The 22,910-nt window shown below is 40.7% G+C and overlaps 1 protein-coding gene across 3 annotated transcripts in view; it reads right to left on the reverse strand.

Annotated features, from left to right (window-relative positions):
* Positions 1–22,910, reverse strand: part of ELK3 (ETS transcription factor ELK3) — a 92,907-nt gene that overhangs the window by 68,194 nt on the left and 1,803 nt on the right. Inside the window, exon 2 of one of the 3 annotated variants that reach the window (XM_064283710.1) lies at positions 22,448–22,612. The exons of 1 other annotated variant lie outside the window; for it this stretch is intronic. The gene's annotated coding sequence lies outside the window, so the exon portion shown is untranslated. Of the gene's footprint in view, positions 1–22,423; positions 22,613–22,910 lie in introns of all 3 variants that reach the window. One more of the 3 variants, XM_064283709.1, reaches the window with a different exon arrangement.

The following is a 22,910-nucleotide window of genomic DNA, read 5'->3' on the forward strand; positions in this document are numbered from 1 at the left end:
TATTAAAATTTATTTTCAAGAGACATTTTAATTATAAACTAATAAAAAAAAAACTTCAAAAGAAACTACCTTTCTGTAAAAAGAACAGAAAAAAAATGGTGGCACCCCACATGTTTCACAGAAAAACCCACAAGGGACAGGTATTCACCAAAGGCTCTGGAATACAAGGAGTGTTTGCAGAGATGTGCTTATAAACCAAGTGGTTCTTGTTTTGTCAACTTCCGATGGATTTGTTATACCAGGCCTTCTCAAACTACCTGTGGCAAAAGATAGTTTTCTAAATCATAATAAAAACAAATTACTGGGAGAGAAAAAAAAAAAAAAAAGGAAATGAAAAACAGACAAAAAACAAGCCCCAATTTTTTTCAACTATTTTATTACTATATGCAGATAAAAATTACATTTCAATAAATATAATGAGAGCAAATAAGACAGAAAAAGTATTAAAACACTGCACATTGTTCCATGAAAGTGTATTTATAGGCCATTAATTTAGAGAAATGCTATTATACTCACAATTCTTTGTCCTTTTGCAATTGTAATAAAACAGGTTATGAAAGAAGTGTGATTCTCAGATTAAATGCCTTAGACACATCCTGAACAAACTAAGTGTTTCAATAAAGTTTTTACTGTGACCAAAAAAAGACATTTTAATTATTGTCAACCATTGCATGGAAAAAAAAAAAAAAAAGCTGATCTGTAAGGCCACGTTCAGGTCTCCCAGACCTCTTTTTATCTATTAACCAATGTTTTTGTTCTCGCTCATTCTGTAAATATCTACAGATAGTCCATTTTCAAAAGCACAAAGTGAACAGGCAATGTAGGTATTGTTCAGTCCATTTATTTACCCATTAAAGTTTGCCATGTTTTGCAAATAACTCTTCCACCTGAGGAAAGAGAAAGACCTTTCCCAGGAAACCAGTGATGATCTCTTTAACAATCAATAGGCTAATATGCTATTTACAGTGCGTACCAATCGCCCTTCTTTCCTCTTAAAACTTGGCATTGCCTCTGGGTAAATTAGAAGGCCACTCAGCATGTTCATTGGTGACTTTCACATGGGTCGGTTTTCTTTGGAATAGAAACATTAACTCTGGCTGAGAAAACGTCTTTGAGCTATTCTACTTCCTCTCACATCCGTACATTCATGCCATTTCCCACCCCACCCCATCATTCCACAACTCAGCCCTATCTTATCCCACATTTTCAGAATAGGCCCACATCGAGACGGGAAAGGGCCTATTCTCACTCCAGGCTGCCTCTCATTGGTATCGCTCTGATCTGTAACTTGGCACCATTCCAACATTTCCTAAAATTCTTGGTACAGCATTTGTTCTTCCTGGGCTCAGAGAAGAAGAGGCGGCTGATCCAGAGTAAATAACTAGATGTCCCAGAAGCACACACCTATTTTTCTGTACCACCAAAAAGCAAGTCAATTTAAACAAGATGGTATATGGAGGAGGCTCAGCACACTGTATACTATCATTTTTCAACACACGGAGCTATTTATTGTTAGCCATTATTTCATTAGGGTCACCCAGCAATTCCAACACAGCACTTGGCACACAATAGGCACTCAATAGGAATGTGTGCAATGAATTTCAATTTCTTTGCGCTTAAGATGAGGACTGTAACATCTGACTTCATGTTGTTGCTAGCTGCCGTTCAACCAGACCCTGACTCGTGACGACCCAATGCACAACAGAATGGAACGCTGCCTGGTCCTGCACCATCCGCATGATCAGTTGTGGAATGGCCTGTTGTGATCCATAGGGTTCTCACTGGCTGATTTTCAGAAGTAGATTGGCAGGCCTTTCTTCTTAGTCCCTCTTAGTCTGGAAGTTCTGCTCAGACCTATTCAGCATTATAGCAACACATAACCCTCCGATGACAGACAGGTGGTGGGTGCACGTGAGGCACACTGGTTGAACAACAAACCTGGAGGGAACCCGAGAATTTTACCACCGAACAACCATTGGCCCCATCTGACTTCACAGACTTTTTAAAAAACTAACTGAAGCGTCTCAACATGGAATACTCTTTTCTCCTTCTTCTCAGGGAAACGGCAGAACTATCCACTTCTCCAGCGTCTTCAACTACCTGAGCCTTGCCTCTGCCCACATGGCTAGCCAGGTAGCCACACAAATAGTGTTTGTGATCTGTAGTCTTCAACATACACATCTCCGTTTAATCTCTTCTCTGAAAACATCAGAAAAAATTTTATTGGGCAGTTAAAGGAACACAAGCCTGCCAGATCAAAGCAGCCAACTGGTCACCCAGCCTCCCTGAACTGAGGCTGTAGTTCATTACAGTCGCTTGGTTAACCATATCCACCTCCCCTGTATAGCAGCATGCCCGTGAAACAGATTTAGAAGTCCTGGGCACAGCAGGGAAAACCTTTTCAGGTAACCAACTGTATCTTTTTTTTTAATTTTTATATTTTATATATATATTTTAAAGCAAGCCACATCTTCAAAGATGAGTATGGTTGTAAAATTCGGGGTTTCCAACAGCCTGGGATATTCCCCAGGTCCCCCTAGAGAGCTGCATGTGGAAAGACATGCTCTGCTAACAATGCTTTTTCTTTAAACAGCTGGGTTGTTCCTTTCCAGACATTTTTGGACTAGAACCCGAACGTTCACTTTCTTTGTGATTGTTGTTTGTTGTCCGTGTTGTTTGCGTGTCCCTTAATTCTGGCTTGAAGCACGTTCCCCTTCAGTTCTCATACTTGGTAACATTTGGCTTCCTCTTCTGGTGCAGGTTGCAGGCAGGAAACTGGAAAATGGGCCACAGGAAACCTGGCCTCCTCCATCTGTCCCACTTTGTAATTGCGGCTCTGGTTTCATTTTGCCTCGTGTGTCAGGTCTGCCTTAACCCTCAGCATGCCGGCCGAACTCTGCTTTCTGAAAAGATGCCACCATTCTTATTTCTCAAGAAAACTTGCTGAGACTTCTTTAACTCCCCAGTGTAATTAACCCTATAAACTCAACAGGGAATAAAGGTACCAAGCAGATTCTCCTACCAGTAGTCACATGGATCAGAAGAATATGGATCTAGAAAAATGGTTCATTAGATTTGATAAAGCTTTCAGTGAGTCCCAAGGCTGTGAGCATTCATAATACTGAACACAGCAAAAGGTATTTTAGATAAACATGATTATTAGTAGTCCAAGGTTACCTGATGAATTTTAACCTGCTAGACTTTGGTAAATAACATGTGAAAATGAGCTGTAATTGTACCTCATTATAATCTATCTGGAGCCATGGTGGCGCAGTGGTTAAGAGCGTGGCTGCTAACCAAAAGGCTGGCAGTTCAAACCCACCAGTCGCTCCCTGGAAACCCTATGGGGCAGTTCTACTGTCCTTTAGGGTGGCAATGAGTCGGAATCGACTCGACAGCAACGGGTTTGATTTTTTGTTTTGTTTTGTTCTATAATCCGTCTTATTATGATACCGTGTCAAATCATGTTTGCTGAAAATACAACTAATAGGTTGAACCATATGAAATTGCTGTTTTTATAGGTCAAAACCAGTCAACTACCAGCAATTTCATAGTCAACCTAATATATATAATCCCATACAAAGAATATACATATGTACACATATGCACACCCACATAACCACATCATTAGGGCAGTGTCTTCTTTGTGTGTTTGGCCCATAAACCCTCTTGAGAATCGATAGTTATATTCACATAAAATACACACAATTTCAGCAGGGTTTGTAAAACCTTAAAGATAATTTACAAATCCCAAATTAAGAGGCTCGTTCTAAAGGAAATGTCACCTAGATCCTCCACCACCAGTAACATTGAGATTCCTTAGGATTCTCAAAAACCCGGCTTATACCAAAAAATCCATTATTTCTTTAAAGAGAAGATTTTCTCTTTTAATGCTCACATCTGATGAGCACTTACCATATACCTGGCATGTGCTGAGTACTTTATACAAAGCTGTCTAATTTTATATGCTCAGTTTGCTATTCCCATGAGGAAGCATGGTTTAAAGAGGTGAGATAAAACACTCACAGTCACAGGAATAACACGGGCAAACAGAGACTCATATCCAGGGGCATCTGGCTCCAAAGTTCAGGTTCTTAATCATCACACATGTTCCCCCTAGTAAAGGCTTCATTGCTTATACACACACTTCATTGCTGCTAAGAGAAAAGTCTCACTTTGATAGAGAAAGCAATAGAACATTCCTGCTAAAAATCAAATCAGGAAATTTCCTTGCTCATTTCTGGTTTTGCTTCATCTGTGACTCAAATTATTCCATTTGGGTTCTGCTTCAAGAAATAATTTTTGAACCCATCACCCCCCCTCACCACCAGTTGGGGTATTTATAACTAATTTCATTTTTTAAAAGATCTGCAAATTGGTTTAGATATGTTGCAGATTCACCCAACACTAAGTAATTGAGTTCAGTTCTTGATTATGAAAGCACGGCATTAGAAGCTACACAGTCTATAACTTAGCTCCTGTACCTACACTGGAGCCCCTGGGTGGCGCAAAATGTTAAATGCTTGACTACTAACTGAAAGATCGGTGGTTCCAACCCACCCGAAGGCACCTCAGAAGAAAGGCCTGGCGATCTGCTTCAAAAAGCCTTGAATACCCTATGGTATTCTACTCTGCAACTCACAAGGTTGCCATGAGTTGGAATGGACTCGGCAACAACTGTTGTTTTTTGTTTTTTAATACAAAGAGACCCGAACTCCCACGCCAATACTCCCATAGTCCCACTGAGTATGTACACAGGACAATGAAACAAGAGGGCAAAAGTCAGAGGAAATGTGAGTGATCTAGCCTCATTCCCAGGGGTGGGGGGGGCGGGGAGAGAAAAACCGACTCATGGTGACCCCATGTGTTACACAGTAGAACTGTTCCATAAGGTTTTGTGGCTGTAACCTCTATGGAGCAGATGGCTAAGCTTTTCTTCCGTGGTACCGCTGTGTAGGTTTGAGCCGCCAACCTTTAGGTTAGTGGTCGAGTGCAAACCATTTGCGCCACCTAGGGACCTTTTTCCTGGCCCCCAAAAGGGGCCAAAAACATGTACATAATTTACATAGCTGTGAAATGAATCATGAGAAACACTTCAAGTGTGAATAGGGCTGGGAACCAAGCTATTAACCTAGCGTGGCACCTAGCACTCAGCAGATGCTCAAAAACTTTCCTTTTAAAAAAAGTAATAACCTCTAGAGAGGTCTTGTTTCAGGTTCTAAGAAGCAATATTTCAGATTTCATGGACGAACACAACATGCATGTGCAAAAAATGCTTTTTGCATCCAGTAAAACGCTAGGGCTACTAACCCAAAGGTCAGCTGTTTGAATCCACCAGCCACCACCTGGAAACCCTATGGGACAGTTTTAATATGTCCTATGGGGTCGCTATGAGTTGGAATCAACTTGAGGGCAACAGGTTGGGTTTGGTTTGGTTGGTGGTGCAACAGTTAAGCACTTGGCTGCTAACCAAAATATTGGCAGTTCAAACTCACTTGAGAAAATGTATTTGAAATCTTGCAAACTCTCCTTAAACTTGGGCTTTCATTCAATGAGCTCCCTAATTTCTGGTGGGCATTTCCCCCCATACTCTTCTTGATCCTTGTATCTCAGAGGGCTCTGCTTGAATGGAAAAACTTTTACTCAAATTTTTATACTATTAATACCAAAAACATTTGATCCTGTGTACAAAAGGAAAAGTTGGAATACACAATCTATAAATTCTCATCACTGCCAAGGCCTTAAAAATTTTTGTGAGCTCAGGAAAGGAGGTTAACTTCTCTGGGTTTTGACCTCTTCATCTATAAAATGGGGATGAAGCCAGCCCTGTGACCCTCCTCACATGAATGTTTTCAAAGTAAAATAGAGTTTTTAAGATTAAAAGTATCTTGAAAATAAAAACGTAAGTTATTCCGGTGCTCAATACACTGTGTGCATGGTCTTTAAAACAAAAAATTTTTAAATGACTTAAGTTTCAAATAAAGCTTTAACAGAGGTATTTTACAGAGGATAAAAATTTGGTGGCTGTTTTAACATTGTTGTTAGGGGCCATTGAGTCGATTCCGACTTCTAGTGACCCAATGTGACAGAGTAGAACTGCCCAATGAGGTTTTCTAGGCTGTAATCTTCATGGGAGCAGATTGCCAGGTCTTTTCTCCTACAGAGCTTCTAGGTGGGTTTGAACTGCCAACCTTTCAGTTTTAGCAGCCAAGTGCTTAAACACTGTACCACCAGGGCTCCTGCTTTAATGTTAGAACATGTTTATTTACTTATTTTGTTAAGATGGTTTACAAAAAACAAAAATAAAGGCAATCTTACACACCACTTCCACTAAAATGAAAACCATAATCTTTCAGATAAACTTGAAAGCTTTTCTGCACCAAATACTGAGTTGGCGAAAGCCAAAAGTATATGCCCAGTGTCCTAAGACCACTTTTGCATGATACCAAATGATGGTGGTTTTTCCACATCCAGAAACTCAAACATTTCCTGCCAGAGCATCCTCTAAACTCTTCTATTGTGTTGAAACTGTAAAATCTTTCTAAATCAGGACTTCCTCCTATTATGCTTTAGAGGCGTCTTTCTGGGAAGGGTAGATCCAAGGCAGAAGGTAGGAATTCCTGCAGCACCACCCAGTGGAAACATTAGAAAAAAAAAAAAAAGCAAGATAAAATATATTTCATAAAAGAAAATTCATGTCTTAATGCTTTTAATTAAAAATATGGACACTGCTCTTTTTCCATTGATGGCAACAAGCAATTTTTTTTTTTTTTTAACAATGGGGCTCTCCTTCCTTTGTCTGTTCCTTAACCACCACCCACACGAATGACCCTCAACATCACATCTGCCTTGCCTCTCCTTAGACGTGTACACCCACACACACGGGGGGGCCTTCACAGCAGGAGATAGGAGAGCACCTCAGGGTCTGGGAGGATGGTGCAACCCTGGGGAGGAAGGAGTCACCGGGAGTCACCGGGCAGGGTCAGATGTGGGCTACAATACCATCCCTTCCTCTCAGAAGGATTCCCAAGGGATGCTGGGGACTGGGAAGTCTGCACAGCTGTGCTCAGCATCCCAGTGCTGACACCAGCTTTGGGAATTTCTGGGCAGTACTAGGTAACCATCTGTTTACCATTCCACCTCTGACATCTACCCAGCAGTTCTACCTCCCCATGTCTGCCCTGGTGAAAGTGACAAAGTCTCTTCCGTCCCTCAAGGCTGCCTATCAGTCTGGTCCCTCCAGAGACTCCTCAGAGTGATCATTGCTTTAGTTCCTCTGCCCTACCAAGGACACTGTGGGCCCCACAGCCTCTACACAGGCTGTTTCTGTTTGTCTGAACTTCGTTTGTGGCCACCACCAAAATATGTCACTCTTGAGCAGTGACTGCTTCTTAACAATGTGGGACACATCAGTCAGGCTCCTAGAGTTCCTGGGAACTGGATGGAGCAACAGGAACCCCTGGCCTCCTTATTCCAGCTTTCCTTCACAGAGAGCCCACATGGTGGCCTAGAGAAGGAGAGGAGAGGTTCTGTGGTCTTTCCAGGAAACTCTTTTGTCTTTTCTACAGAACTTAAAATTATAAGTATCATTTCTTTAATAATTTCTGGACAGTCCAGTCACTTATAAAAACTCTCTCCAACATTAAAGACTACAGCCTTCAGCATGTATTACACCTCAACATAAAGAAGACAGAAATCCTCACAACTGGATCAATAAGCAGTATCATGATAAACGGAGAAAAGATTGAAGTTGTCAAATATTTCATTTTACTTGAATCCACAATCAATGCCCATGGGAACAGCAGTCAAGAAATCAAATGACATATTGTGTTGAGCAAATTTCCTGCAAAAGATCTCTTTAAAGTGTTAAAAAGCAAAGATGTCACTTTGAGTATTACGGTACACCTGACCCAAGCTATGGTATTTTCAGTCACCTCATATGCATGGGCAAGTTGGACAATGAATAAGAAAGACTGAAGAATTGATGCCTTTGAATTATGGTGTTGACAAAGAATATTGAATATATCATGGACTGCCAGAAGAACAAACAGGTCTGCCTTGGAAAAAGTACAGCCAGAATGCTCCTTAGAAGCGAGGATGGAGAGACTTCGTCTTAAATACTTTGGACATGTTATCAGGGGGGACCAGTCCCTGGAGAAGGACATTATGGTTGGTAAAGCAGAGGGCAGCAAAAAAGAGGAAGACCCTTGACAAGATGGACTGACACAGTGGCTGCAACAATGGCTTCAAGTATAACAATGATTGTGATGATGGCACAGAACCAGGCAGCGTTTTCCTCCGTTGTACATGGGGTCACTATGAGTCAGAAGGAACTCAATGGCACCTAACAACAGCATCAGTACCTCTAGAAAAGTTAACCTCCCCTTCTCCCAAAGCAAGTCTACTGTAACCATTTAAAAGTCTTTTTTAAATGGTATATAGATAGACATAGAAGATACAACCAGTTGTAGCTGATCTCGATATTACTTAGAAGTACAGTGATACGTGTGAGAGCCGAAACTTGATGGGACTGCCTTGTTTTTCCAGGTCTTGAAAGTTTTCCGCCTTTGGCAGGGTACAGTCATCACTTTTTTATCACTCATTTTAGTGGGAAATATTTGAGTTTTCCATCTCTGATTTCCAGCCTTTGCAGATTTTACTGTATATGATCATACATGGGTGGCACAAACAGTGAAGTGCTGGGCTACAAGCTGAAAGGTGGACTGTTTGAACCCACCCTGAGGTACCTCAGAAGAACACCCTAGTGATCTGCTTCCGAAAGGTCAGAGCCATGAAAACCCTACGGAGGGAAGTTGTACTCTGGCACACGTGGGGTCACCATGAGTTGGAACTGACTGTACAGTAACTGGTACTGGGCTTATATGATCAGTGTCAAAACTTTAAGAATACAGCTTATTTGAACTGCTAAAATTTTACCAAGAGCTAACAGTATTATCTTTTTTTTTTTCTGAAATTTATTATTTGCCAAACTGTGTTGTTCCTGATGTCAAGACTTAGTAGGATAATACTGGCATTAGCTAGTCTTTGGGTCTTACTATAAATAGGATCCTTGCAAAAACAGTTATGAGTTACTGGTATTTGAGCCGGAGGGACCACCAGCGACACCTGCTTTAGAGATTTTTGAGACGGACAGAGCTACCTTACAGGGTGGCTACCAAAAGCTGCTCAGCCTGAGCAAGGAACTGGACTCTTCCAGGCTTCTGGATTCTAGAGTTACTCCAGCTTCAGTGCTTTTCATTGATGTTCTTCTCTGTAAAATGCTTCATGGTTTAGGAAATGCTAACTCAAGGCATAAACACTGGTACATAAATCTGCTATGATAATATATTCACTCTGGAAGGGATCTGTAAAAAATGGTGCATCTGCTCTCTTCGAAATATCATCACCTGCTCATGTGGTGGACATCTGTGGGGGTTTTCGCTCATCTGAAGTCATGAAGGTAGCAATTATCCCTCTTATAGCTTCATGCTCCCTTCATGCATATGTTTCTCTCATATTTTTGTACATGGATATGAAATCTAGCTATGATCATACAGGGCCAAATGCAGAAGGTTCCCTTTAAATTTAAATAACTTCTAATATTTAAAGATTTTTTTTAACATGAAGTAAAAATATAATGCTGTTAAGGTAAAAGAGCAAAAGGTGTCTCATTTTATACTGATTTTTTTTTTTCTTCTTTTTTAATCAAGTCTGACTTGTGGATAAACTACTAGAAGTGGAATTCACTTAAAATATCTTGGTGTTCCTGGCAGATACAGTAACTTCTAAGAACACTGCTGGAAAAATAGTGGGTGATTTCAAAACTAAATAATCTCCCAGTATCTCATGCTCAAAGCCTACTTTTTTCTTTAAACCCACAAAATGTATTGATTAGATGGAAAAAAAACAAAAAAACAAACCCATTGCTATCAAGTCGATTCTGACTCATAGCGACCCTATAGGACAGAGTAATACTGCCCCATAGGGCTTCCAACGAGCGCCTGGTGGATTCAAACTGCTGACCTTTTGGTTAGCAGTTGTAGCTCTTAACCACTATGCCACCAGAGTTTCCAGATGAACAAAATAACACTAAAACTGTCATCAAGTGACAGATCAATAGGTCAGTGTTGAACCTATTTCCTCCACCAAAGCATCTGATGGCAGAAAATGATTAGTGGTAGCATATTAGCATCAAACATCGGATACAAACCCCCAAATCATTCTCACTACCCTAACTTCCCACTGAGGAATCTTTTAGCCCTTTTGAAGAGTCACACACAATTTGTTATGCTAGTTATTCTCCTAATAATTGTTCAGTGTGAGTACAGTTATTGTACCAGATAACAGCCCGATCCTACTTTAGATGATCTAGTTTCCTTTGCTAAGGAAAATCATACTTTCTCTTACGTAAAGTATCTTAATCATCTGGTACGTGTATGATCTACATCAAAGTCTTAAGGTTTCGACTTTCTTAAAGGCAAATAACTAGTTGTTAATATTCAGTTTAAAAACAAAAACAAAGGATGTGGCAAAGGCTGAAGAAGGAGGCTGTTCTTGTTCAGTTCTGATTTAAATCAAAACAGGGCAACAGTCTTACTGAGAGTGGTGACTCCCGATCTTTGGAGAACAACAGTACACTTGGGTCACTGTTTGATTCAAGACTTCTTCCAACAGCATACAGTTAATTTCGTTTTAAGAAATTTTAACACTCTACAAAATCACTCCATTTATGTAAGTATCATATCCACAGAGTTTAGTGCTAAAGAGACTGAAAAAGTGAATTAATCAAAGCCAGGAAATGCCAGGTGGCCAACTGAGTGACTCCTATTTTTGCCCCTGGGTGGTACAAATGGTTAACATGCTCATTGTTAGCCAAAAAGGTTGGAGGTTCAAGTCCACCCAGAAGAAGCTCAGAAGAAAGGCTTGGAGATCTTCTTCCAAAAAAATCAGCGATTGAAAATCCTATGGAGCACAGTTCTATTCTGACATACATGGAGTCACCAAGAGTCAGAGTTGACTCAACAGCCACTGGTATGGTATGGTATCAAAGATAAAGCTCATCAGGGACGAATTACCCAATAAGCAAGGTAAACCACACGATTAGTGCATCAACAAAACAGGGGGCACCAGTTGTCCAAAGCAAAGACCCATAGATACCAAAGATACAGGACACAAGGAACAGCAATCATGGCAGTGAACAGGAACTGGCAGGGCACTAAATGAAACTGATACCAGCACCACTGCATGAGAATGTGCCGGTCAGAAATAAAGTTCAGGAAGGGTCATGAGGGCACCCACGTGCAAGATTGTTTAAGCTATGAGGCCCCTACCACTTCAACACCTCCACTGACATCTGTCTCCTAAGGTCCCCTCCCATGTAATAGAAACTCCTTATCTCGATGGGTCTCTTGAGAGGATACTATTTCTTTCTAATAAACAAGAGGTAGGGGTGGGCTGTTGGGTCTAACTCTTGCTACATTCACCCAAATTCACCCAATATGCAACTGGATCCATCGTGAGCAGCTACTAGGCAAGGATGGATTATATTAATAGATAACAGGTCTCTGATCCATTTCGAGAACCATCTGGTACATCCACGTCTGCTGATCCAGCAGCTCCAGCTAAGAGGGCCAGCAATGCTCTTTGCCATGAAACAAACACAAGGGTATGTTCTTGTGCCTGTCCTGGCAAGCAACCAATGGTAACTCCAGTCCCAGATGATGCACAAAATCAAGGCACCTCGAATAAGTTGACCGTTGCAATGAATCCAATCAAGTTACTTTTTAATCGCATAGCATTTACGTACAGAATTATATCCTAAGTTTTGTAAACAATAATATTTATAACTTTAATTTTGAAATATGTTTGGCATACACAGAGACGCAATCTAGTATACATTTAATATAATATCAACATGGAATACTAATTTACTATAATATTAATATAACAAAAGTCAAAAAATACTGGAAATATTAATATTTATCTAACACAAAAAAAGTTTTAATTTATGTATCAAGTGAGTTTTATTTCTTATTGTCTGTTGTGTGGGACACAGTGCTTGATATTACTCTATATATGCAAAATCGCTGAAGAATTCCTAAGAGCTAATAATAGAAATGTTTTTCATTATAACATGTTAGAGATGAAAGATCGATCTAAAAATAAAATACAGTAATTTCTTGTAATATTTTTTTCTGATCATTAAATTTTCTTTTATGACATCTTTTTATTTGTTCATTTATAATTATGGCATTTTATCATGAAACAATCATCAAAACTGATGCATGCGCCATTTAAAGTAAAATTGATGAAAGTCAATTTTTTCCTTGTGGGAGATCAACAGAATTTTACATTGATTGTAGAAACAAGCAAACAATTGTTGAAACAACTAAGTTCACTGACTCATTTCTTTGTTGTAGAATATGTGGAATATTCTTTTTGTAGAAAATGTGGTATACAGTCAAAATCTTAGTACCCTGCATTCATTAAAAATTTTATAATCCAGTTTGTCTCATTCTGCTAAAATGGCATAGGCCACTTTTGTGTTCAATCGATAATATATAGTTACATTTAAAAAGAAGTTACATCATGGATAGCTAAGACACACACAGACACAGAAATATATATACATGACATATATATATAACTCACATATCCTGTTTGAATGCATAAGCAGAGGAGGGGGCGCCAGGGATTATCAGTGTTTAGGGCCCTCACATGCCTTAATCCAGCCCTGAAGCCTGTCCATCAAGAGCCATTTCTGCACTCCACTAGAGGCTCAGCTCGGATGTGACAACATGTCTCTGCCTGGGGTTTAATCGGTTCTAGCCCTGACTCAGAACATCACTCAGAGCGCTTGTAGACATTTGTTCTATAATGCTTTTAAAGAACACCACCACCACTATGCCATCCAAGAAGACCTTGGGTGGTACAAACTGTAAATTGCTCAACTATTAGCCAAAAGGTTGGCAGTTTAAATCCACCCAAAGGTGTGTCAGAAGACAGGCCTGACAATCTGCTCCCGAAAGGTTACAGTCTTGAAAACCCTGCAAAGCAGTTCCACTCTGACACACAGGGTGAGTTGGCATCAACTCCACAGGAACTAACAACAACATACTATCCAACACCCTCTGGTCTAAGTGGGCAGTATCTAAGGCTTGGAAAATGCGGACACCAGCAGCAATAACCTTCCTGCCAACACTCATGAATTCTAGATTCCAGACGATTTCCAAATGCAAGATCATACAAGAAAACTGAGGCACTATATCTCATGTACAGTCTTCCATATAATACTAGATGGTTTGGTCCCTTCTCTGTATGTTCATAGTGGGATTTGTTGAAATTATCAGGAATCTAAGCATTCTCCTCTTCTGAAAATTATATAATAAATCTAGGTTCACTTCTGACTTCTTACAGTGAAGCAATGCCTCTTCAGGATGAAGTTTAGTAAACATGCCCTTATGCTTCCATCCTTCACTGAGAACTAGGGCTTGAATCCTACATGCGCACAGTGACAGAGAAAGAGCAGAAACTGAAGCCACATGTTGTCCTATTGCCTTAGACTCACATGTCCCCCTTGCAGCATTCACACAGGCGCACACTGACACACACACACACACACACACTCCTCATCTTCCAATGTTTAGCTCTTTTTCAGATGAACTCCAACAAATAGGGCTTGTATTTCAGCCTCTGAAGTCAAACCTTCCAAACCCCAAGAAGGGGATAAAGTGGCAAATTTCTATTTCCAGTTCAGTGAGTAACCAGGTAAGTGTTCTTCTGAACTTTTAACTTTTAGTGTTAGGAAATTATTCTAACATTCGCCATTCCTTTTCTTGCTTTAGTTAGTAGAGTATTATGACTCTTTCTACGCTTCAGTACTGTCATTCTTAGGATGACGAGGAAATAAATAATTCCCGGACTCCTTTTTTTTTTTTTTTTTTTGCTGCTCTTGTTTTAATTCCCTTTTCTGACAATTAAGCACAAGGAGAAAAATCTGCTTAAAGACACACCATGGTTAATCAAGGCTTGACTATCAACAAATCTCTCCTTGGCAAAGCCCAGATGAAGTTAATAGCAAATTTATTCCCCCTTTTCCCAAAACAATTTAGGTATTTAGTCATTAATCTTTTCATAGTCACATAAGACAGAGTTTGTTATTATTTTAAAACTCCATCAGAAACATCATTAATTAAAAAAAGTTACAGACAAAAGCTACACACACCAGCTTTAGTATAAAGTGAATTCAGAAGGAATTTTAACTGTGAATATCTGGAACTCAAAGCTGGTTACCCAAGGGCACTATGAAAACTTGGTCAATTGAGTCCTTGAATAAAGGACAGAATTGACGTGACAGCAGTGGGTTTGGTTTTGGGTTTTGGTAAGGAGCCCTGATGGTGCAGAGGTTAAGCAGTCAGCTATTAACTGAAAGGTCGGCGGTTCAAACCCACCAGCTGCTCTTCAGGAGAAAGATGTGGCAGTCTGCTGCTGTAAAGGTTACAGCCTTGGACACCCTGTGGGGCAGTTCTACTCTGTCATATATGCTGGTTGCTCTAGAATGCTCTAGGATGTGATATGGAAAGAACTTTACATTGAGAGTCCTTCAAGCTGTTTATTCCAGTAAAATAATCCTGATATCAAAAATAGAGCTAAAGCTTGTCCTCTTGGATATTAACACACTAACCTGATTTCTGTACATCTACTGTTTGATTCTCAGCCAATGCACCTCAAGCACAGACAACACTCATCTGTCTGTGGAGTGTTGCTGTGATGCAGAACAGATTTCAGTGGAACTTTCAGACTAAGACTAGGAAGAAAGGCCTGGCAATCTACCTCTGAAAATTAGCCAATGAAAACCCTACAGATCACAATGCTCCGATTCAGTTGTACATGGGGTTGCCATGAATCAGGGGCCAACTTGACAGCAGCTAACACAACAAACAACTTTTCTTGAAAGTCTGGACAAAAACTATGGAAAAAGAGAAGATCTTCTTGGCTGCCCTTTTGAGTTACCAAGAGATTTGCCTGTTATTAATCCCAGGCAATTTGTCGCCTAGGAAAGAGCTGAATTTATGCAAACCACCTAAGTGCTCTAGCAACTCCATTGGAAAAGTATGCAAGGACTATATTAGCAACAAGGAGCCCTGGTTACGCAGTGGTCAGCAGTCCAAACCCACCAGCACCTCCACAGAAGAAAGATGTGGCAGTCTGCTACTGTAAAGATTACAGCCATGGAAACCTTATGGGGCCATTCTACTCTGTCCTATAGGGTCACGATGAGTTGGAATTGACTTGATGGCAGTTGGTTTGTTTTGGGTTTTCTCTTAGCAAGCTTCTTTCTCCTCCTCAGACATTTTTAAATTCATTGGGTGCCAGGTATTACAAAAAGTGCTGGAATAAACCCAAGAATGAGAAAAACAGACCCAGGTCCAGAGGGAGCTTACAGACTGATGAGCATGGCAGACAGGAAACGCATCATGACACACACATGCAGGTATCCTCACTAACCGGATCTACTGGGTTCCAGGGTCTGGGCAGGGACTTCAGATAGCAAGGGATATCATGCTATCAAATCTACTTGGTCCCTGAGCTTTTGATGAAGAGTATTAATTAATTAATGAATGAAGGGCACCAGTCCTATCTCCAAAAATGTGAATCTGAAACTTTCAGTTCCTTCATTTGGATAGCAAGTGTTTGGAAGAGCGAGAATTCAGATAATGAGGGAACTTACAGTTAAAGCCTGTGGCAAAGGTTCCAAGGGCCATATCAGGCAAATGTGGGAGGCCTTGCCTGCAGACCAGCAAAGGCTTCCCCTGAGAAGTGATGGTTGAGCTGAGATCTGAAGGACAAATAGGAGTTGGCTGATCTGTTGCCGTCAAGCTGATTCCAACTCATGGTGACCCTACAGGACAGAGGAGAACTGCCCCATATGGTTTCCAAAGAGCGCCTGGTAGATTCGAACTGCCAACCTTTTGGTTAGCAGCCATAGCTCTTAACCACTAAGCCACCAGGGTTTCCCGTGAAATGAGAAAAAAAGATAGGAGAGGAGGCAGGGGTGGAGCAGATAATTCCAAGGAGAGGGAATGGAGGGATCAGCATTTGCAAAGGCCCAGTGGCCAGGGAGGCACATCAAGCATTTGAGGAATTGAGGTCAGCATGGTTGGTCCAAATCATGGCTTACAGGTAGTGTTAAGGATTTTGGTCTTTATCCTAAGCTCAAGCCACTAGAAGATTTTAAGCAGAGAAATGACACGGTCAGACCCATGTTTTTAAAGAATTCCTTTATGAGTCAGAACCGACTCAACAACAACTAGCTGCTGAGTGGTAGAGGGGTTGGAGGGGGAGAGAGGGAATGTGGAAACCCTCAGATATAGCTGTTGTGGGTGGAGAGCATTTCCAGCAAAGACTGTTAGAGGTAAGGAGTAGAGATTTAACCAGGTGATCAAAATCTTATCTGAACCTACTCAGGACCCAACTCAGAGGCAGCCATTGGTATCCTCAAGAACAGAAAGGCTGTGGGTCACTAGAAACGAGCGCTACCTGTCATAAACTTCAAAGGACCAGAAGGAAAGGAAGCACAGCAGCCAATACTGACCTTCTGTTGGGATGTTCCTTATTCAGTAAGGGGCCAAAACAGGATTGAAGGGGAAACTTATGGGGAATCCCATTTCTTACCACAAAACAGAGTTTAATTGCTGCACAAGTCTAAAAGTTGGCTCTTTGGGGATGACAGCAAAAATTCACAACACACTTTCACAACTCTTAGAAGAACTGTTTACTCCAAAAAAGTACTACACTCATAGAACTTTTGACCTGAAAAGATTTATCCCAGCTTCTCTACTTCAGCCATTGTACAATCTGGGCAAGAAATTGCGGCCCAGGAAGATTAAGTAATAGATTTTCAACACAATGAGTTTTAAAGGAATATATATATATTTTACCATATACATGTTACTTTTGGTTAAATTATATTAAATAATGTAGAAGAGATTTTTCCCTTCTTCATTGTATGATACAGAAATCCACGCATTCTAATGATTTATTTTTTCCCTAGCAGATTAAATAAAATACTGTGGTACGTGTTCCGAGCTTTAATAAAATACAGGGTAGAATCATAAAACTGTCATAATGGAATAAAAAAATAGGCAGGGAACATTTTGGGGAGATGGGAATATTTTCTATTTTGAAGGGATTATGGTTCAGTGGTAGGTCCCTGAGTGATACAAACGGTTTGCGCTCAGCCTCTAACTGGAAGGAAGGCTGGTGTTTGAATCCACCCAGCGGTGCTGCAAAAGAAAGTCCTGGAAATCTACTTCATTAAGATTACCAAAAACCAAACCCGTTGCTGTCAAGCTGATTCCGACTCAGAGCGACCCTATAGGACACAGTAGAACTGCTGCATAGGGTTTCCAAGGAGAACCTGGTAGATTCGAACTGCTGATCTTTTGGTTAGCAGCCAGCCGTAGCTCTTAACCGCTGTGCCACAGCCACTGAAAACCCTATGCAGTACAGTTCTACTCTGAAACAGATGGGGTCACCGTGACTCGGAATTGACTCAACGGCAACAGGTTTGGTTGTTTTTTTAACGGTTCAGTGGTAGAATTCTCGCCTTTCATGTGGGAGACACAGGTTCAACCCCCAGCCAATGCACGTCAGCACAGCCAACACCCATCGGTCAGTGGAGGCCTGCATGTTGCTATGATGCTGAACAGGTTTCAGTGGAACTTCCAGACTAAGACAGACTAGGAAGAAAGTCCTGACAATCTACTTCCGAAAATAAACCAATGAAAACCTTATGAGTCACAAGGGTTGGATACCATTGTTCGTGGTGTCACCATGAGTCAGGGCCAACTGTGGGCAGCTAACAACAATGGCAACAATATGGGTATAGACAATAACACTTAAGAACTATGCATTTTAATGTATATATATTGTACCTCAACTGAAAAAAAAAGACACCAATGGTCTTGGATTCTTTATTCTATTGTTTAGAGTAATGGAGCCCTAACCTCACCACTCAGGCTAAGGGAAAGCACCCAGATAAGCGTGTTTTCTATTCACCTCATCACTCCTATGTATAAACATGGATAATGAGGAATTATTCACAGATATGGTAACTTTAAAAATATTTATGGTACTATGTACTTTAGTGCCTCTTTGAGAGTGTCTGAGTAAAGGTGTTTTAGTCCAGTTCAAGTTAGAATACATTAGTATAGCCATCATAATTTCTTTAAAAATATGCACGTAAATCTCATAGCCAAGTTATAAAATAATCCCATTTAATTCTTAGACTATGTCAGTAATTAGTTTTCAAGAAATGTAAATTAATACATATCAATGAAGTAGTCAATGACTTCATCCCTACTGGCAATTCAAACCAATTTATGGAAATGACCAGTTCAAAGTTTTTCTTTTTTTTTCCCCAAAGTTTTGTTTTTGTTTTTTTAAAACTGCTGACATATATGTAAGTTCCCAGTAGCGCATTAAAGGCCATTTTCATTTTGGTTGTAGGTAGGGATCATGGGGAGTCAAATTTCTGAATAGAAGAATTACTTAAAAGACTAAGTGGTCCACCATTTTTTAAGATTTTCAGAATTTGTTAACAGAAGGTTAAACATACATACACAAATAATTCAGTTTACTGCAGCTGCATTTTTAAGTAGCAAAATCAGAGTTTTCAATGTCTTACCAATACGGTTTCAGCCAGAAAGCTCAAAGCTGGCCATGGGCAATAGTAATCTTGAGCTAAAAGCCTAAATTGACAATTTCAAAGTTTGGAAAAATCTACTTATGTAAAATGAAACAGGAATCAATAATAGCTGTCAAAGTGAGCACCCTTCTCCCTCTTCAGAGTTAGATAGGTTCAAGTTGTATTTTTGGTTTAACCCAGTTTCTCTTCTTTCCTCATTCAACATTCTATGTTGATGTGTAGTACCCTGGGCTTCCTGTTACTACATCTTGATATTCTACTGCAAATCATGAGTCATTCTTAAATCATAGAGAAACTCATCAAAATCCCAAATTTCACAGTACATATGAATTCAGTCTTTCAAAAGGACAGCATTCTTGGAATAGTACTTGGGCCACAGAGGACAAAAAGACTGAGCAAGTCTATGTAGAAATTATGGCAATCCATTGTTGAGTCAACGCATTTATTAGATTAAGAAGTGCAAGCTCCATGTGTGGTAATTTTGGTCGTCATACTAGTTACTGCAATGTGTTATGTGCTATGTGAAGTGAAAATAAGTTACAAATCGGTAGGTGTAATGTGATCCAATTAAAATTTTTATACGTGTGCATATGCATTTAAAAAGACAGGAAAGCTATACATCGATATGTTAGCAGTAGGATCCCAGGAGATTTGTGTGTGTGGTTTTCTGTATCTTCCTAAAGTGAGTCACATTAATACTTTCTGCAACAACAATAACAACAAAAAACTAACCTTTAAAAAACACTGTTGTGCTAGTGTGGTCTCAGGTATGTTATAAATCAATCCAAGAAAGCAAAGAGGAAACGTTCTTCTTGTTGTTGTTGGGTGCCATGGAGTCAACTCTAATTCTTAGCAACCCCATGTGACAGAGCAAAACTGCCCCATAGGGTTTTCTTGGCTATAACCTTAAGGAAGCAGATCACCAGGTCTTTCTCCCAGAGCTGCTGGGTGGATTCAAACCGCCAGCCTTTCAGTTAGCAGCTGAGCACTTAACAGTTGCACCACCAGAGCTGGGAAATAGACATAACTAAAAAACCAAACCAGCTGCTGTGACTCCCATTTATGGTGACCCCATGTGTTTCAGAGTAAAACTGCATTCCAATAGGGTTTTCATGACTGTGATATTTTGGACTAAGGACATAAAAATTTTTTTTGTTGTCAGAAACATGCAGAAAAATATGACAGGAATGATGTCCTTTATTCAAATTACCCATGCCAGGAGCTTCAATTCATAGGTGTATGTGTAAGTGAAGGGGCCAGAAGCAAAACACCTGTGCTCTACACCAGTGGCAAAATCAGAGTAGCCCGAGAACCCATTTCTTTTAAAGTTCAGTGAGGAACTCCAGGTCTGGGAAACATGGAGATGACTGAGTCATTCCCTAGGACTGGAAGAGAGCAAAGCCACCAGTTAGTAAGCAGTAGCTCACCATCAGTGAAAAAAGACTCCACTCCAGGAAGTCAGAGCCTTGTATAATAGGTAATGTTTTACAACACGTCATAGCACCATTTTTTTTTTTTTTAACTCAGATAGATTGGTAAATATAATTGGGTAGCAGAGAATATATTAAATCCAATATCTGACAGCTAAGAAAGAAATATTATAATTTATATACACTGCCTTTAAGTCCTTTAAAATGGATTTCAGGAGAAGATTCAAGTTCCAAAAAGTTATTCCAAATATAAATTTCAATATATGATCTCAGGATTACACTGACTGTATATGGGCAGTTTTAAGTTTTTTGTTTCTTTTTTTAAATAAGAAAAAGAGGGGGTCTTTAATAAAAGTTTAGGAAATTCTAAAGCGCAAACAATGCAGAAGATCATACTCTCTCCCACCTGGGCCGCTGCCACACTGGTCGAGAGAGCATTTGCACCGAGTGAGTGGCAATGCTGCACTTGTGGATCCAGAGATAGTCTATTTTAGCTCACAAAGGGCACCCCGTCACAATGCCATCAGTTCATTCTATTGCCTATAACTGGCCAAAAGAGAGAGAGAGAGAGAGAGAGGAACTGGGCACATACTGTGTCATATATACGGCGGGACAGTGTAACTGATGACTTCTACATGCCCTGTTACTACAATGAATGCATGCGGACGAGTTTTCATCATCATGGAACTAATGCAAATGAAGGTTTCTCAGTCTGGTCACTATTCACATTTTGGGCCAGAAAATTCTTTGTTGTGGGGGGCTATCCTGTGCATTGCAGGATATTTAGGAGCACCTCTGGCTTTTACCCACTATGCCAGTAGTAGCCCCTCCTGTTATGACACCCAAAAATGTCTCCAGACATTGTCAAATGTGCCCTGCACGGCAAAATTGTCCCTAGTTGAGAACCATTGACGTAAAAGAACCCTATGCATTCCAATTAATAACCAATTAGAATAATAACTAATAACTAATTGGAATGAGGAATTCTAGTTACCTCATTTTTATTTTAATGGAAATGGACTCTTGAAATGAGAACGCTACATGTGCCATTCTTAAAGAACTCACGCAAAATGTTAGCTTTTGAAAGCTTTTTTACTGCCTCCAAATTAGGAGCCCTGGCGGTGCAGTGGTTAAGCACTGGGCTGCTAACGGAAAGCTTGGCGGTTTTGCTGCTCCACGGAAGAAAGATGTGGCAGTCTGTCTCCCTAGTTCTACCCTGTTCTGTAGGGTCGCCATGACTTGGAATTGAGTTGACCGCAATGGGTTTAAGCGTTGTTATCCTACTATCATGCTACAATTTATTAAGCATCCCACTGACTCACACTGGTTGGGCTGTTTTTAGGACACGCCTTGCCACCAGAAACCAAAAGGTCGGCAGTTCAAATTCACCAGCCGCTCCTTGGAAACCCTATGGGGTAGTTCTACTCTGTCCTATACCATCGATCGCTCTGAATCGGAATCCATTCGACAGCAACGGGTTTGATTTTTTTTTTTTTTTGCCACCATAAAAGAAATGCCAACACCTTAAACATTCTCAAGGAAGGCAACATGTCCTTGTTAATAAAAGAATCCCACAGTTACAATCAGATTCCTTAATTCTTAATCCTTTTTAGTAACTCTACACATTTCTAGGCAACACTCAAGAGTTAAAAAAAAAAAAAAAAAAAAAAGGGCAGGAGGCCTTTTGCTATATTTGGCATAGACAGGCCACCACATTTCATACTAAGGGGTTTTTGCCGGCAGGATCATTACTGCAAACTCTGAAAACACTTACGGACAGTCTTCTTAACTGTCTGACCCACGTGGCCTCCTAACACAATTTGAAATTTTATAATCCTCATAAATTGAAACTCTGACCTTTCCCAAATAAATGTGTGCCAGAGAGAAGAGAGAGACATCTGAGAGTATTTTGTTTGGCAATAAGGCGGTAAGGTTCAGAAATCGATTAATAGATGCCTGAAACACTTTTAAGCGAGCCCTGATAGTGCAGTGGTTAAAGTGCTCCGCGGCCAATTAGCCCCTCCTCGGAAGAACATGTGGCAGTCTGCTTCCGTAAAAATTTACAGCCTTGGAAACCCTACCGGGCAGCTCTACTTTGTCCTGTAGGGTCCCTATGAGTCGGAATCGTAATCAACTTAATGGTAGTGGGTGGGTTTGGAATATGTTTGGTTTCTCAGGCCCCTCCCCTCCCAACAAAGACTGAAGCCTGGAGGCAGAGGATGGGTGTGTTTGAACTGCTTGGGCAACAGAAACTTGACACACAGACACAGACACACACACACACCCCGCACAACTGGGAAGAAAAAACCTGTACGTCCGAAATCCAAAATGGCCAAGAGAGACTTCCAAGTTTTCACGATGCTGCCCTGAAAAAGCTCTTCGGCGGCTGCACCTCTAAGTAAATAAAGCCGTAACTTGTCTCCCTCTGCAGTTCAGGGCTCCCCGGGCTGACAGTGGCTGCACAAAACCCCTCCTGTGTGGAGTAGCGGAAACTCCTAATGAGATTAGTTGATGTGTGTGCAGACATTACTTAGCAATGACTAAAGGGGCTCTCTCTTCCTGCAGCAACCAGTGGAAAATTCAGGGAACTTTTTCCCCCTGCAGCAGCAGCAGCAGCAGCAGCAGCAGCAGCAGCAGCAGAGTCCTTCTAACCCTCTCCCCAGCCAACTCCAAAAACAACTCGGCCTCCCCCCCGCCCCTCCAGGCTGGGGGGGTGGGGTGGGTAGGCGGAGGTAAAGACGGGCCAGGGGCTTCAAAGGCGGGAGGGTGGG

The sequence above is a fragment of the Loxodonta africana genome, chromosome 4 (assembly GCF_030014295.1).
Source record: "Loxodonta africana isolate mLoxAfr1 chromosome 4, mLoxAfr1.hap2, whole genome shotgun sequence".
In the NCBI taxonomy this organism is placed as follows: domain Eukaryota; kingdom Metazoa; phylum Chordata; class Mammalia; order Proboscidea; family Elephantidae; genus Loxodonta; species Loxodonta africana.